The sequence below is a fragment of the Polypterus senegalus genome, chromosome 9, assembly GCF_016835505.1.
Source record: "Polypterus senegalus isolate Bchr_013 chromosome 9, ASM1683550v1, whole genome shotgun sequence".
NCBI lineage: Eukaryota > Metazoa > Chordata > Cladistia > Polypteriformes > Polypteridae > Polypterus > Polypterus senegalus.
Window position 1 is genome coordinate 103,731,823 of NC_053162.1, and position 16,524 is coordinate 103,748,346.

The following is a 16,524-nucleotide window of genomic DNA, read 5'->3' on the forward strand; positions in this document are numbered from 1 at the left end:
TCATAGAAATTAAGTTTGGGTTCGTTATTTTGCTTGTGTGTTGTCATGTTGTAGAAGTCAGATGTGTTCATAAACTCTTGAAGCACCTTTATTGATTGTCTGTCTCCTAGGTGGCGACTCTGCTAACCCAGTGGTGTCTACACAGTTTGGCCTCTTAAGGGGCAGTGTAACCCAGGTGAAAGGAACTGAGCGACTAATTCACCAGTACCTCGGAATCCCATTTGCCAAACCACCGCTTGGACCGTTAAGGTTCTTTGCTCCGCAGCCTCCCGAGCCGTGGACTGGAGTACGAGATGCGAGTCAGCAGCGGGGCCGGCTGTATGCTGGGGCAAGAGAGGGCAATGCCCCCTTAAACAAACGTCCTGCCCCCTTAAATCAAACTTTTAGAAGTCGAGAAAGAAAATAATAGATTACCCACAAACTGAATATGGACAAGACTTACTAAAGTAGCTGAAAAATCCACTGGAAAAGGCACAAATGAGATGATTAGTTTCACCTCTTCGCTCTTTCCCTCCGTGATCTGTGCGCAGCTCACACAGCACTCCGCAGAGATCCCCCACTCACCCTCCCCCTAGCTAAACATCCAATCACTGTTAGTATGCAAATGACCCGGTGTTAGGTTTCTCAGTAGGCAGAGCAGAGCAAAATGAGTTTGTCAACAGCGGGAGGCTTTAAGGAAGCAGCAAATCTCTGTCGTCAAAATCATAGTGTGGACACTTTTTCTATAGTGTTGTTTCTTGTGACTGAAGACAGAGAGATATAATTGGAGTTAGTAAAAATCTTTAATTGATACACACCAGGCAAAGGTAAAATGACAGAGAAGCACAGTCCTAGGACACCTGCCCTTCGTCTGCCCCGAGGGGTTGGTGTCCCAAATTTTTATAGGGCTTTTGTCTTATGACTTTAGTTACACAAGTATTTCAAAATATTAGCCTGAATCAGCACTAACAGAAATCTACAGGTGGAATACATCTCTTAGTTTCCTTAGTTTGGGGCTCGATGAGTCCACACTTGTGGTTTTTTGTGTAGTAACCTTAAAACAAGAAGTAGCACTTAGCACACATACTTTGGGCACGCAGGGTCTTCATGACCCTTGTCACGTACACCATGGGCAAGCAGGGTCTGCATGGCTCTTGTCACGTACACCAGATTGATCAAGCTGTTTTGGATTTTTTCCACAATAGCGACTCATGAGATAATTAACAACAACTAAAAAATACATCTATATTTGTACAATGGGAGACAAGTCCGTTGTTCTTCTCACAGTCTCAGTCTGGTAGAGAAGTGTTTCTTTCTCGATCTTACAAGCACCACTGTCAGCCCGTCTGTTGCATAGAGCCGACTGGAGGACATGTGTCTGTCTGTCAGACCCCGACACAAAGCCCCGCTCCAGCTTTCAACTCTGCACTCAACAATTTTCTTGTTTCATATACTGATGTAATCACATTGATTTTAGTAAAGCTTATTCACTTTCCATCCCAGCTTCCAGCAGCTCACAAAGGGAAAGTTAATGCTGTGAGATGCATCCTTTCTTCCAAGCTTTTAAAAAGTGTGGCGCTGCTCCTGCTTGTACCAATAGCAGTAGCAATGATGCTGCTGCTGGTACATCAGAGACATCAGCTGGCATGTCTACTCTTGTGGCATCAACAGGCACTGGTTCTCCTGTACCTCTGCCAACAATTGCTTCCCCAAAGCAACCCGCTCAGCTACCCAGTGACTTAAATGGCAATACTCCATCCTAGTCAATACTGGGTAGTTACCCCAAACGTGTATTTGGTGGTACAACCTTAAGATCATTCAATCCTGCCTGGTACCACACACGACCATGGCTGGAGTACTCTGTTGTGCAGGACGCATGCTTCTGTTTCCCCTGTCAGAAATATGGCAGTACTGTTAAAGAGAGGTATGCAGTTTTACCTTAACTGGTTTTAACAATTGGAAAGCAGCACTTGATCGAGACAAGGGGCTACTGTGGCATGTGTCCAGCCACAACCATGTGCATGCTTCAACAATCTGGACTGAGCATAAAAGCAGAGAGGCCACAGTGGGGACTGTGGATTCAATGTTGGTTGGTAAAACACAACTTGAAAAAAAACATTACTATGTCAAGACTATTGGTAGTGGTCTAAGGTTTCTCTGTGTAAATGAGTTGGGGCTCCGTGGGACTGCAGAAATCTTGAGACATGATGCAGCGGGTAATGATGATGACATTGCTTAAGGTATTTTTCTAAAACTGATGAAATATACCTTAGAGAAGGATGAGAAGCTAGCAAGCATTTTTAAGGGTATCCCAAAAAATGCAAAATACAGTAATCCCTCCTCGATCGTGTGGGTTGCGTTCCAGACCCCCCGCGATAGGTGAAAATCCGCGAAGTAGAAACCATATGTTTGTATGGTTATTTTTATATATTTTAAGCCCTTATAAACTCTCCCTCCCTTTTAACATTATTAGAGCCCTCTAGACATGAAATAACACCCTTTAGTCAAACGTTTAAACTGTGCTCCATTACAAGACAGAGATGACAGTTCTTTCTCACAATTAAAAGAATGCAAACATATCTTATCTTCAAAGGAGCGCCATCAGGAGCAGAGAATGTCAGAGAGAGCGCTCGCTAAGAAAAGCAAACAATCAAAAAATCAATACGTGCTTTTAAGTATGCAGAAGCACCGCGATAAAGCGGCATTTTGTAGAGGAGAGTCCGTATCCTCTGTGCAAACAGCCCCTCTGCTCACACCCTCCGTCAGGCAGAGAGAGTGAGAAAGATAGAGAGAAGCAAACAATCTCAAGCACCGCGCGGGAAGCATATCTTATAGCATTGAGGAGTTTTAGTTAATATGTAATACATGCTCTGATTGGGTAGCTTCTAAGCCATCCGCCAATAGCTTCCCTTGTATGAAATCAACTGGGCAAACAAACTGAGGAAGCATGTACCATAAATTAAAAGACCCATTGTCTGCAGAAAGCGGCGAACCAGCAAAAAATCTGTGATATATATTTAGATGTGCTTACATTTAAAATCCGCGATAGAGTGAAGCCGCGAAAGTCGAAGCGCGATATAGCGCGGGAATACTGTACACATCTAAGGATATCCAAAATGAAATTATCCAAACACTGGCTGACATGATGCTTGGAGAGGTCAGGAAAAATATGAAAGTGCTGATTCTGTAGGGTTTTGCCTCAAAAGTGATGAGGGCCAGGGATAGGTGCAATGTGGAAAATTTGTCTGTGATAATACGGTTTGTCAGAAATTCCATGCCAGAGGAGCATCTTATTGGGTTGTTTGACTTGTAACAACTTGATGCAGAGTACATCACTTCTGTGATCCTGTTACACCTTTGTGATGCTGGCTACAGTGCTGACAGTATACTGAGTCAGTGATATGATGGGGTTAGAGGTGGTGTACAAGCTCTTCTCCAAAAGAGGGTTGACAGATATGTCCCATATATCCACTGCTACAACCACCAACTGCACTTAGTGGTTCTGCATGCCATGCAGAGTGAGCCATGTGCAAAAAGATTTTTTAGCCTATCTAGTTCACTCTACAACTTTTTCACCACCACTATGTGCTCAATAAACATGATGCACCATGTCTAAAAAAGCTGCTTGAGATCAGATGGACAAGCCACTATGAGGTGACAAGGTGCACTGTGGACAATCAAGAACAAATCCTTAGTATCCTATCTGAGATGACAGAGGATGATGATGCTGCAGTTGATCTGTGCACCGAGGCATCAGGCCTGCTATGCCAAATTAAGAGGCATCACTTCTTTGAGATTGGAAAGTTCCTAGTGCGGGTGCTTGGTGTCTTGAAACCAGCAAATGCTATTCTACAGTCTCAGTCAGTTGATCTGTGCAGTGCTTCTGAGGTTGTTAGTGCAGCACTGGACTCCTTAAAAAACATCCGTGAGGATGACTGTTGGGGAGTGTCATCTCCTACTGAGGATGAGTCACATCCAACAAACAGAAGGAGAACGATGAGCAAACACCATGGTCAAAGTGTTGTGCTCTCAACTTTGGGCCATACAGACTCTGGTGACCCTACCATTTCCCCCCATCAGTCTCTGAAAAGTAGCGCTGCTGCCTCCCAGTTAGGAGACCCGGGTTCACTTCCCGGGTCCTCCCTGCGTGGAGTTTGCATGTTCTCCTCGTGATAGCGTGGGTTTCCTCTGGGTACTCCGGTTTACTCCCACAGTCAAAAGGCATGCAGGTTAGGTGGACTGGCGATTCTAAATTGGCCCTAGTGTGTGGGTGTGTTTGTGTGTGTCCTGCGGTGGGTTGGCTCCCTGCCCGGGATTGGTTCCTGCCTTGTGCCCTGTGTTGGCTGGGATTGGCTTCAGCAGACCCCTGTGACCCTGTGTTCGGATTCAACGGGTTGGAAAATGGATAGATGGATTTTTCAAGACTTGGTGAATTGATTTTTTTTTTTTATAACTTGGCCTACCCTTTTTAGTTTTGTTAATATTGGCAATAGTGAGAAGTGTTATTGTTGGGTTCGAATATATTTGATATAGGCCATAAAATTAAGGTAAATGTCATGTTTTTAGTTGTTATAATCTGATGAAGAATATTTTATTTTATTTTTTATTGTTTTATTTTTCAGTTTTCCTCCTGAGGGATTGCCACCTTATCGTGGTCAGGGGGTTTGCGTGCCTCAGTGACCCTAAGAGGTACACAGAGCTTAGCCTTCAGGTGGGACACCCAAGTTGGACATGGCTTAGGGTAGATGCCTGACAAAGTGCAATCCAATTACATGACAAAAACAGTTATCCAGAACACCCCCACCACCACCCCTTTCCTGCCACCGTCGTCACCATGTGCCCCCTTCACATTTCTTTCTGCCCCCTTAAATATGCCTGTCTAGAACTGGCCCAGGTTATAGATTTATTTATTTATTGAAGACTTTTTTAAGGACAGCACTTTGAACACTGTTTGAATTTGTTTTGCTTGTTTTAAATTAAACCACTGAGCACCTTTACACCTAACCCTTTGCTATATGAGTGTCCTAATTTTCCTTGGTTATGTTATTGATGGTGGTGGGTTCAAGAGGCTCCCAAACAGGAGTGGAAGCATAGACCTAACTCGCACCATCACACCCTCTCACATGCAAAGATTAAGCCAGCATTGTTTGCGAGAGGATAAGGACTTCAGATTAATCATTTCTAATTCTTACACCAAGCATGCCACATTCAATCACCAATCTTCTGTGCATTAGTGATCAGTTAATGAGGTAGGAATGGCACCTAATGGCATCATACCCAAACATACAGTTCACTTAAAATGTGATCAACCAAAACTGTGGCTGCATGTTCCTTCAGTCTACATGACAGTCTTCCAACCATTCTACATGATTCACCTGGCAGATCTGCCCCAGAAGCATGTCCCAGTATCCCTGTTTTTGACAAGGTATGATTAAGTTTATAGAAAAAACATTATAGAAATATTGTATACTTGATCAATTGGCTTCACTGCAGTGGATTCAAGAAAACATTAATAATTTTGGAGGTGACCCAAACTCTGTCACTATTTTTGGAGAGTCAGCTGGAGGATGCAGTGTTTCATCTCTGGTATGTACTGACATGTTAATATTTCTGGGTAACTGCAGAGGCTGACCTAATATCCATGCTGCTCCTTTCATCACTGTTTAATTTACTGGGTTGGGTCCACCTATTTTGTAACACCAATTGTAAAATAGTTTAATTCTTTCTTTAGTTTCCACTCACCTAAAAGTTATAGGATGAACATATTTTTTAATCCTTTCAGTCTCACAACAGCATTGAAATACTCCATCTTGAAAACCCTTTTCTAACACATAGCTGATGCATGTTGGCTGGACATACAAGTCAGAATTTCATGGCATTATGAATTATGATTATACTACTAGTGCGACCTCTACATTGTCCATATACTGTATAACAGTTGCCTTGTTGTTTTTAACATAGTTTTTTTCAACATTCTTCTCAAGGAAGAATTAGGCTAGATAACAGAAGAAGTAATTTGTCTATTGCTAATTTGTTTTTGTTTGACTGATTTGCAGTTTGGGTTTTCTAGTTGAGGAAACAATTTTCTCCTTTTATCAAGATTAAAAAAAGTATTTTGCGCTATACCTTTTTTGTTTATATTATCATTCCTATCAGTTATAGCACATCATTGCCAGAGCTGTGTTTTTGGGCAGTCAAATTATACCAAAATTAGTGATTAAATACTCATATTAAAAATATATGTAAGTATTTGAATATATTCAAAAACATAACACATACAACCTTAATTTTTAATTCCCCTTTGCTTTAGAAATTACATGTCAAGTCATTAGCCTCCAAAGGACACATGTTGGTTAAGGTAGCTAAGCATGCATTCCTGACATTGAAAATGCTGTTTAAAATTGGGATTTTAAAGCCATCATAATAATAAAATGAAAATCAAAAATATGGCAGTTATTTCCATTTATGGTTAATGAGAAAGGAATCTTAGGACCAAAAACGAAACAGAACAGACTCAGGATCAAAACCATATTTCTGGAACACTGGAGAAGGCTTTAGAATGTGTTGTTAATGCATTGATTAACCAAAAAGCAGAGCAGTGTAGTAGAAAAATCTGCCCTAACTAACTATTAAAAACTATAAAAAAGCTAATCGGCAATTTTGTAAAACACATAAAATACAAAAGTATTGCAGCGTAGCATGTCTGGAGTAGCAGGAAGCCAAAATTACTGATAATTAGAGGTAAAAAATGGACTGTTCTTTTACAAACAAATGTCAGCATTTGCCTTTGAATATTTTTTTAATATAGATTTGAATATTGATGTTCATTCTTACAGCCCTACAGGTTATTATGAAAGTGTATGTTACTTGGCATTTTGGACGAGTACAGCATGGTGTTTGTTGCTATTATATATAGCCTTCTATTTAAGACTTGAGTAATGAGTTAAAAAGAATACTTATTCTTGATAATTCATTTGTATGTGAAAATCTTCAAGCTTTGACGATTTTTTTCATGATTATTAGTTTTGTTTTGCCCCATAAATCAGTTGCAAATTCTTGACTTTAGACATATTGATCAGCTTTTTGGCTTGAAGTGGTCAACACAAGTAGTTAAAAGCTACTTCTTGAAGTATCACTGAAAAATGTACCTACAAACTTTTTTTGAACATCTGTGCTATGCATGGTTTGTGTATCAATTGATTCTTTTCATCATAATGCCACCATGAATATGTGGTATCAGATATGAAAACTTAGACCTAATGCTCAAAGTGCTTCTTTTATTTAAGTGTAAGGTTAACATTTTTTCCATTTGGATCTTTCCCAGATATTTAGATTGCATCAGCCTCATGATGTGTAGTTTTTGTATAAATTCAAAAGCAAGCAAGGCAGTAGCTTGGAGACAAAGTGAAGTTTACACCAGGTAGGAGTCAGCACATCATCAAACATGCATGTGATGAAAAGAAAAGTGAAATAATCAACTTGGGTGCAAAGTGTTCTGCCATATTTCAGTTGTTTATGTACGTTACAATAAACCCACAAGTCAATCAAAAGCAATAATGGTATTTTTACATACTCAGGGGTATCTTCTTTCAAAGAAATCATAAGTTTCCATGTTGTCAGCTATCTTTCATTAGTAAAATATATGATTTGTGCACATATATGCCGAGGCAGGCAGCACGTCACAGCTGTGTCATCTTTTATCAAAGATCACTTCTATGTCGCACAACATGCAGTAAAAGACTCATTGCCATTGGGGTGTTTCAGACCTTTTCAGTGATATATAGTTGTTTATGATTGGTCACTTGTACTCTATGTCACAGTTATGCATAAAAAATAGGAAATATATTGCTTATGCAACAGCTTGTCCATACGCATTTTTATGCATTGTTACATGCAAGCTTCAGTGAGAATATATGCAGATTGTTTGGTTGATGTGCAGTAAGTCTTGAAGTTTGTTACGGAAATGTCTTTTTCCTCAAAAAAGAAAACATACAGTTGAGGAAGTGCTATAAAAGTTACACAGTGCTAATGGTACAAATACAGTATGAAGAATATGTTTTCTGAAAGAGTCAATGCTAAGCTCGATTTACTGTTTAGTATAACTTTGAAGCGTTGCAGTGTGCACATTTACAGTTCAAACATCATAGGTTAAATTACCATATCTGAACGCTTTTTGCTGCACATTCTCTCAATGTTAGTCTTCTGAGCAGTGCTCTTCCATTTTTAACTTCTTTGCATGCCCACCCAGTACAACAGAAGACAGGAGACAGTGGGTTGATTGCAGCACAAAAACTTCCAATTATTGTACAATGTGTATAGCGGTAAACAGACATTGTTACAAGGACTGGCATGAAAAATCATATTGAAACTAAAGTTTTGGTTAAGTACATAATTATACATATTGTGACTACAAGGGGGGGCAGGCAGACCCACACCACAGACACAGTAACTCAACAGATGTTCAGTGAATAAAACAAAGTATTTTTATTCCACCAAAGCCCATTTCACAATCACCTCACATGTATAAGCCACAAATAAAGCATAATAAAAGAACAATTCTTCCTCCTTCTTCACCTCTGCTGAGTTTTGCCCACTGCCTCCTGACTCTGACTCCTAGAACTATGGCAGTGGTCTCCTTTTAAAGTGGACCCAGGAGCACCTCCAGTGCTATGACTTGGCCAGTATTGGAAGTACTTCTGGGTTATACAAAAGCCAGTGAGGTCCCCCCCCCAGCAGAGCCCGCTATCGTCCCTATGGGATCCTAACAGTGCTGCACTTCCGGACTACAACTCTCATGCAGCTTTATTTGTTTTCTAAAAAATATAGCTACAATTTTTATATTGAAAGACTGCTTTGGTCCAAGAGGCTAAATGTTTCCAAAAAGGCAGACATCTTATGCCAAACAGTACTTTGCAAAACTATGGGATATATCTGAACTTGGTACACTGAAAGTTAATAGATTCCAGGGTTGTGCATCATAAAATGTCTTAGTTTTGCACTGTAAAATCCATTTTTTTTAAAGAAATCCCTAAAGAGTAATTTTTTATGTGTTTTTATTTTTTTGGTATTGGTGTAAACAAAGGTTTTTAATAATATAAATAGTTTCTTTTAAAAATCTGGAGAATTGCACTCACTACTAACTATAACCATTTATTTTTGGGCATGTAATTTAGATGCAATAATACCAAAAACCCTTCAGAGCATAACGGGTTAACAAACACAATGCTGGAGGTCAGGAACACAAGTCTGATGGAAAAAAATCCACTTCAAAAATTTGAGAAGAGCATGGCATACAAGCACAGGTCTATAAACATGGATACTTTAAATTACACTGTCAAGATGGGGATGTACGTTGTACCTGTGCAGATTGGGTATAGTTATTGATGTAGCTTTTAAAATGGTACAGCTTAGGCAAAGCTGGGGTTAGAAATACACAAACAAAGTAAACCTATTATTTACTTACATTATGGCATTTTATGCACAGTTCAAGATAAATCACTAATCCTCTTGATATTATGCATACCTACTTTCAAACACAGACTGCAACAAACCTCAGAATCATCCTTGAGAGCAACTTCAGTGTTTGGTGTTAAATTCTGTCAACAACTTGAGCATATTTTATTTTCTGCTACCATTTGCTATGATGAACATTAACTTTCACTCTCAGGGTCGGAAATACTATGCCTTTAATATATTAGCATAGGTCTCTCTAAATGGTTATGCCTAGTAAATTAGTTAATCTAGCAGATTGATTGGTTAATCTTTTATCTGAACTTCGCTTTTCACATACAGTATACAACCAAACACTCAAGAATATATCTACATTCAAGGACCTTAAATAGTGGAGAGGGAGAGAAGCCACTTATAATCTCTCCTGATCTTATCCTTTTTGGCCACAACATTTCAACCAAGGACTCTAACCCTGTATTTTTCATGATTTGTTATCAATGATTATGAAAAGCTCTTCACATTTTGGCTAGTAATTTTCATGATATTGGGCAGGATTAAGTTTTCATGTGGTTTGCCTCAATCTAGAGTTCTGGTCCTGCTACAGCCCAGGAAGTGTAACACTACTTAAACCCATATAAATGCTTAGGAAGCTTTTTGGAACCCACTTTCTATACCTACATTTCTGTACATTTCGGTAAAGCTCCTTTATTCCCAGATTTAGATTGTGAACCTCTAGCTTTCTTGTAGTAATATGAAACTGACTTTTTACCTCAAAAATTGTATATTTACACATTATTGTAGTACCTTTTCGATTCACTACTCTGAGTTTTGCTGTCTCAGTCCGCTGCTATGGACGTGCGATGCCCTTCTTCATTCCTTATGTAAAAGAACATTTGTCACTTTACTATAGCACTCACTGTGAAACATACAATACATAATCAAGCTTGACTTGTCACACTTTATTTTGTACTTATTTTAAGGAAGGTGTTGAGAATCCTCCAGTGTTACAGTACATAATTATACATTTAAAACACTGACTGGTTAGAACATTCAGGGTGACATCATTGACAAGCAGATGTCAAACTGTGCAAACTCTCTAGTTGTAGCTCATGCTGCCTACCAGCTTCAAGTATTTTTCTTTCCTGTGGTGGCAGCTCCTTAGTTATTAGTGACAGAGTAATTAAAATAATATCCCCAGCCTGTTAATACTGATGGTCAGAAACTACAGCTAACAAGCTCATGCACAAATAATGGTCTCTTCAGAACATCAGAAGGCATTCCAGTATTAAACTTGTCAAAGTTTGTTGATACTTTCTATAGCTTCTGAAGTCAAATTTCTCAATCAAATTGGCCATTAGTTGAATACATAAGTTAAAAAGTGAATACTAACCTGCAGTTTGTAAAAGTATCGATTTTCTTTTCCCATGTGACTTAAAAACACTTGTATTTACAGGCCCACGTAATCTGTTTCAGCCTTGAGGTTTTCTGGGAACTGTTATATTTAGCTATTTTGTTTAACTTTTCCTTAGGTTTTTATCAAAACTTCTATGTGTAGACACTGTTTCTGAAGCACAACTGATCTATTCCTGACATTTGTTTTAGATTAATTTTTATAACGTAAAACATTTTTAGCATTCTCCGGTGCTGTCATTTTGAAGAATTGTTGTTGACAGTTGCTGTACCATTGTTAGGCCAAGTCACCTGGAAATGTGTGTGACTTGTGACATCACAAGGTCAAATGCATAAAGGTGAGCATCATACACTGCATGGTTGTCCGAGATTGCAGATACAATTTGAAAACACTTTTAAGTGAATTTTTTTCCTCTGTACTTGCTTCCTTATTAACAATTCTCTGTATACAGTTTGACTAAGAATTTTGATTTAGTATTTGGGGTTGACCCGGGTTCGCTTCCCGGGTCCTCCCTGCGTGGAGTTTGCATGTTCTCCCCGTGTCTGTGTGGGTTTCCTCCAGACGCTCCGGTTTCCTCCCACAGTCCAAAGACATGCAGGTTTGGTGGACTGCCGATTCTAAATTGGCCCTAGTGTGTGCTTGGTGTGTGGGTGTGTTTGTGTGTGTCCTGCGGTGGGTTGGCACCCTCCCCAAGATTGGTTCCCGCCTTGTGCCCTGTGTTGGCTGGGATTGGCTCCAGCAGACCCTTGTGACCCTGTATTCGGATTCAGCGGGTTCGAAAATGGATGGATGGATGGATATTTGGGGTTATAAAATGATTGTTTCCTGATTTTATTGACTATGTTTCAATTCACAGTCTTTTTAATTAAAAAAAAAATACCTTTCTGTACCTTTGGGTGGCAGAACATGAACTTCATCAGACTGTTTTTCAGAGCTTCCAACCATACTTGCATTTCATAACACGCTAATTATTTTTTATATAAAATTGCTTATTGATTAGTTCACAAAATACATTATTATTTGCAATGCTTTTAAAAATTGACAAGCCAGACACTGCTAATTATTATTAGCACAGTGTTAATGACATTACAGTTGGCCTCCATGACATTTTAGGTGGTTTGACTTAATCAGGTATACAAAGCACATGTTTGTCTGGAATCATGCATTGCCACCACTAAACACATTTCTTTTTGGAAATGTTGTAAAAATGTCAACAGCAACATAAACACATCAAGTCGCTTTGTGTTTAATCTTGAGTGGAGAATTTGGAAGGGCACTCGTCATGTATCGATAGTGTTTGGATGTTAGCCGGGTCACCCCTTTTAATCCAACACAATAACTTTAAACAAAAACAACACTCAATGGCGTTAAAACGGTCAGAATTAAACGGGAATCTCAATCGAACTTTTAGTCTTTTTGTGACAGAAGTCATTCTTGTTAATCGTAATGCAGGTCCGATTTGAGACAGCATTCGCCTGGGCATCCTTTCTTTTATTGCCTGCTAGTCTTTACGGCCAGGGTTAATTGCCATCGGTGGGCCTCTTCTCGCTGCTGAAAATGACAGAAGAGACAAAGATGTTAGCAGCTGCACCACCTGGTATTATTTGGAATTATTTACCTTTAATAAACGCAGAAGGTGATCCTCTGACGGGTATGCATGCATTCATGACATTTGTTATTCTTGAAATAAACTACAATTAAGGGACTGTGCATTATTTCTGAACAAATGTTTTCAATATTTTGAATGTATAAAGAATGCTTTTGAGGAAGTTTTAATAAATTGTTGATTTATTTAAAAACAGTTTTTAAAAGATGGGGAAGAGAGGGAGATTTTTGGTTTTGAAATCAACAAATGAGAAACAGCATACCATGATTCAGTAAATACATTATCACTAATACATTTGTTAACTTTAATCAAAATGTTGTATTCTGATTTTTTTCAGATTTTTTCTCCCTTGTCCAGGGGTTTATTCCACAAGGCAATATCTGAAAGTGAAGTCCTGTTCTTCCCTGGAGTTCTTACAAAAGAAGTCAAACAAAACAATAAAGTCACAACACAGCAATTATTTTATTGTAAATAACCAGTCAATTATAAAAGTGTTTCTTTCACCTTCAGGAAATAATTGTCACCAATACATCCTGGACAGAGTATCCGTCTATATAAAAGCGGTCGGGATTGTCCTTCCCTCCCGTGCGTGCTACGCAGGCGCGGAGTTTCACATTTGCCCCATCTATTTTGCAATGCACGATGGGATTTGTAGTTTCATTTTTCCAGGTAAAAGATGATTTTCTACTCCAGACTGTGCGATATCTTCTTCTTCTTTCTTACTATATGAAAGCGGTCGGGATTGTCCTTCCGTTCCGTGAGTGGAAAGCGTAGCGGTATTCCGCTTATTACAGACTTACTACTTGCAGCTTGCAGTACGAAGCGACATGATGTGGGCAGAGTTCTGGTGCTCCCATCGTTCCTTTGCTTTTGTGCGCGATGCGCTGGAAAAATAGACAAAATTATGTCCCTGGAAATAATTAATGTTGATGGAGTACAAATGCCTCACCGCATAGTAAATATCAGGGGGTTCAAAAGGACGACCTCAATATAGAAAAAAAGTTTAAATTTCATCACAAAAAAAACAGAAACTACGAGTATTAAAGTAATACTGCTCAAATGCAATATAACCAAATTAATGAGTTTGTATAAAATATCAAATTGATCTACATATTGAATTGCCTTAAGAAGTGGTCAACTTAAAAGTCGGTCGCCTTAAAAGGCGGGTCAGCCTAGTGTAGTTAAATGGCTGTAGTGACAGTTATCTGCAGAATACTTTTAATATTTACTAATTGAATAGTAATAACATTGTTTCTGTAAAGCAAAATTAGTGCTTACAATATAATTTTGAGCAATTGATAATGTGATAAGTTGCTTAATATCTACAAAGTTTCATGCCTATACTGTAGAGTACTGTTTGTGAGGTCCCAGTTTTAGCTATGCCTTCCTCAGATTAGATTCCTTTCTCAAATTGTCTCACTGTGAGTGTGTGTTGTACAGAACAATCAAGAGACAGTGTTAGCAGTTTGGGGTGAATGGTAGTCCCCTGTTAATATATATCAGACTTTGGCCCCACTTGGAAGCTAAACAGAATAAAAATATAGTACTTGTGGCCCACTTGAGCTATCCTCTTTAGATGGCTTACTTTTTTTATGGTTTACTTTTTGCAAGTATCATTTTCTTTGAGGGCCAGGTTGGTAGTGATGACAGGCATTCGCTCGCCTTGTCTCCTAAATTGGTCCCAGGGCAGAAGGGATGGGGCAAAGATCATTGGGTCTGCAGTGTTGTCACTGTTCAGTGGTGTACCAGTCCTTCAAGCTAAGGGGAAAAAAAAGAATATTGTTTAAGGACACTACAAACCCATCTTCCTTCCCTGTAACTATCCTTCGAAAGGCTGGCAGCCACTCATGCAGTTTGCATATGTAACATAAGTACTCAACAGTGTGTAGAAGTACTCAATAGTTGGTCAGCATCGTGTGTAATGTTGTTTTCTGACTTGGGTTTGATGTGCCTGGGAGAGGCTCAGAAAACTAATGGACAGAGAGAGGAATCCTTATTTATGCCAGGTAATGTCACTTTGACAGTCACCATATTACAGTGATCATATTCCAAATATTATTCTAGGAAGAGGTTTTGTAGGTACTGCCTTTGTATACATACAGTAGTTTTCCCTTGTTTTTGTTTTTTAATCAGGTAAAGTCTGTATTGTACATGTAAAATCACTTAGACCAAACAAATCAGAAGTATAATCTATTCTACTTTTTATTATAAAATATTCAGTCAGAATTAATGTGCATCTTTATGGTGTCATGCAAGTTTGTCATGTAATAAAGCTGATTTTGGAAATCTGAAATTCTAGAATTCTCTTGTAATATATCAAATGTGTAAGTGCTGAATAAATCAATCAAATTTTTAAACCTATGTAGTCCAATTCAAGGTCACAGAGGACTGGTGCTTATCCCAACAGCACTGAACACCAGGCAGGAAACAACACTAGATGGAGAGCTAGTCCATCTCAGAAGAAATTGACATACATACCATCCCTCACTCATGGAGGGGGAATATACAATATCCAGACAAAACCCAATTTTTTTGGAACGTAGGAGAACATTCAAACAGACATGGAAAGCACATGCAGACTAAACACGGACAGTACACAGGGTGTGATTCAAACCAATATCTTGTCACTGCATGTGATGACACGGACTCTGCATTGTTTGTTGCTTGCATGAGGCAAAAGACAGGAGATGCCATTAATGAACTGTCAACAGTAAGTACTGATCATTGGTCCTTTCGAGAGCTCTTACAAAGCTTTTCATAGGACCCCTGAAGTTATATTCTGCAATATGAAAGTGAAAAGTGAAAGTTTGCATGGCAGTTATTCAAGTCTCTCTACATATTCTGCTTCAGGAGTTTTTTATTTTCATCAATATATTTTTTCGCCATTTTGGCATGAAGCAATCTCAGTTTGTATTGTGCTATTTTTCTTAAAGGAATTCATACAGTGAACACCTCACAAAACCTTGGAATAAAATCTACCAAGTAAAAATGCCACTAACATACAGGCTGCTAATGTGTGATTTATTTTTTTACTCACTTTTTAAAATATTTCCGTTAAAGAAAATATCTTGCCAGTATGTATGGTATATACATGAAGTCTTCTGTTCAGGTAGATGCTCACCTCTCTCACCTCTCTTTATGTTATTAATGGATTTTACTCTGCCACAGGATGAATGTGTTCTTCTTACTCTAAATACAGATCTACTTTCAAAGTTGAAAATAGAGTAGATGATGACCATGGAATTGCACATTCTTGTTACTAGTAAATCTATATTATCCAGATACAGACAGTTGAACCAAACAGTACTGGAACAAGGTAGGGCCCAACCCGGGACATAAAGCAAGCTAATCACAGGGCACATTCATGTACAAGTCTACACTTTTTCACACAAGGCCAAACACATCCAACATATATATATATATATATATATAACATTAATATATATATATTAATGAAAATATAAAAAAGATCAACTTAGTCAGAAGGACTCTATGTATATAGTTTAATTTTAATTGGGCCTGCTTCTTTAAATAATGATTTGAAATTCATTACAACCTATGTCCATGTATTTTGCAACCTGATTATTAAAACATAAACAAATGTTTAATTTATAATAGGACTATTCATTTGTGATTCCAAATTGGCTCTGCTTGAGTGAGTGAGTGAGTGAGTGAGTGAGTGAGTGAGTGAGTGAGTGAGTGAGTGAGAGTTTGTGCATGAATGAGAGTAGGGCAGTTTCTTACCTTGCTTCCAGTGCTGCCAGGACTGGGCCCAACCCTTTGATGCACTAAACTGGATTAAGTGGGTCTAATAATATTATGGTAAGTTATTTTATAAATAATAATGAGCTACCTGTTTGTATCTATGGCAGTAATAACTTAGAATTTTTAAAAGATACCCATTTTTAAGTTTATGACTATATTCACGAAGGCTAGAGATAGGGTAGTGCAAAGTGAGAGCTTAACTAGAATATCTACAAACAGCCTAAAGGCAACTGAATATTTCCAAAAGATGAATCGTGACAGTTCTTGAAAGTTGTGGCTTTGGCAATGATAAGCTTGTATGGGCTCATCTTAA

The 16,524-nt window shown here is 38.6% G+C and overlaps 1 pseudogene; it reads left to right on the forward strand.

The window, feature by feature from the left end:
• LOC120534881 overlaps nt 1-16,524 on the forward strand; it is a 67,193-nt pseudogene that overhangs the window by 10,056 nt on the left and 40,613 nt on the right.